General features: G+C 37.8%; 1 long non-coding RNA gene across 1 annotated transcript; it reads left to right on the forward strand.

Moving 5' to 3' along the window:
• Nucleotides 359-733, forward strand: LOC109823691. Its single transcript, XR_002242447.1, has 3 exons — nt 359-398; nt 475-591; nt 710-733. It is a non-coding gene; the product is annotated as an uncharacterized LOC109823691 (long non-coding RNA).

Below are 2,233 nucleotides of genomic sequence, written 5' to 3' on the forward strand. Positions count from 1 at the left end.
TCTACAGGACTGCTTCTGCCTTGAGGACTTTGAGGGGGCTTGGAATTATGTGTTTAATGTCAAGGTTGAAGCAGTCCTCAAACAATGGAGGCATGAGATCAAACATGAAACCTATGACAGGTATGAGGAGGACTGGCAGAGGTTTTTAAACCTCGATGACCGAGTTGACGAGATTCATTTCACGGCTCTCCTCATGTATTGGGACAGCGATGCCGCCAAGGTTAGTTTCATGAAATTTAGTTTATAATTTTAAGATATTATTTCGTTTTATATTTGCAGAATTTTTTTTAAAGAATAAATCCACGAAGGGGTCAGAAAATAGAAGAAAGAAGCTGCATGACCATCACTTGGGCTCACACTCCTACGCCAATCTGGAGGATGTTTATTGTCAAGATACGGTATATGTCATTTAAAGATTTAAAAGATCTTAATGTTTAGTATGATTATGAAATCTCATAATTTATAATATGACAGGGGAAATCATTAATGCCGATACACTTGAGGGCCAGAGCGGCATATGGTACTTTTCGTGAACAATATAGGGGTGATGAGAGGAATCGGGATAAGATCACGGCAAATCTCGAGTTAGTGGTGAGACTTATACATATCTTTAGTAGTATTATTAATTCTATTTTGTTAACATTACGAGGAAACGAGAACACAAATAATATGGTCATTATCTTGAATTAACTATAAATATGTGATTTAGGAGGGATTTGAGACTGCATCCAAGGAGGCTGTATCTGTGTACATTTCGCAGGAGGAGGAACAAGCCGAGCCGGACCCTCACATGCTTTCTGCAGAGGAGAACATCAATCTCACATAGAACTTGATGGGTCATAATAGGTAAGGATGGTGAAAAATCGAATTAATTTGAATACTACATACTATTTATATTTGTTTACCATTATTGAATTTGAGAACAAAGTTTAATATTTATTTCTCCCTAATAATAGAAGAGGAAGATATCCTATGCATGGTGTCGGAGCTTCACCCGGTATAAGCATTAGATCGTCCACAGCATCCTCCACATCATCTACATCGCATAGAGCAGCCACAAGCAGTTTCCAGGCTATGCCATTTGTCGCACGTATCTCTGCCTTCTTGATTGACAAAATTGACCCGGAGCTACATATTCAGGTGACTAATGAGATGACTAGAGTTGCGCTGATGGCGAACTCGATGGACGATCTCATGGGGGACTAGAGTTGCGCTGATGGCGAACTCGATGGACGATCTCATGGGGTATGTTATACAATATTTAGGCGGTGTTATTCCTTATAGCGCGTATGGTGGTGTCATACGAATCATTAGCTCGATTGGCGATAATTCCGACGCTAGACAGAGTAGTGCTCAGATACCTTATTTTTTCTTATATTTATAAATTCATTTTTATCTAATATGTTATCAAACACCACATAATGATTATTCAATTAAACATTCAGAGTGGAGATATTGGAGGGAGCAGCACCCGTTCTCGTAATCGGGATAGAGATACCCCCGCCGACGACGATGGATGAGGTTTTTTATTTTTAATGCAATAAACAGTTTTATTTGTTATAACACTATATTTATTCATATTGTGTATCATATCTTAGTCATGTGCATTGTTAGTATATATGTTGTTGGATGTGTTTTAGACGGAACTGATTGATGTATATTTTGAAGTGGATGGTTGGATTTGTACAATGTGTTGGATTTGGTTATATAGATGTTTTTGAATATTCCGTCTAGATTAGTTCATCTAGACGGAATTCCGTCTAGTTTGGGTGGTTTATTTTGGTTCCGTCTAGATTGATACAAACTAGACGGAATTCCGTCTGGTCTGTCAACCTAGACGGAATTTCCGTCTAGGTTGACAAACCAGACGGAATTCCGTCTGGTCTGTCAACCTAGACGGAATTCTTTATTCTGTCTAGGTTGACTTCCGTCTAGATTGATCAACCTAGACGGAATTCCGTCTAGTTTGCATCAATCTAGACAGAAGCAAAATAAACCACCCAAACTAGACAGAATTCCGTCTAGATGACCTAATCTAGACGGAATTTCAATCAACCTAGACGGAAATTTCCGTCTAGGTTGATCGTTTTTCTACTAGTGTTTGATTTTCCTGTTATCTAATATTTAGATAGTAATAAATCATGCTCTTTTTTAAATATTATCGTTTTAACTATTAAATCTTTTACCACCCAAAAAAATTCTGCATCCACTACTGTCCATATTTACATATAAA

The sequence above is a fragment of the Asparagus officinalis genome, chromosome 9 (genome assembly GCF_001876935.1).
Source record: "Asparagus officinalis chromosome 9, Aspof.V1, whole genome shotgun sequence".
Lineage (NCBI taxonomy): Eukaryota > Viridiplantae > Streptophyta > Magnoliopsida > Asparagales > Asparagaceae > Asparagus > Asparagus officinalis.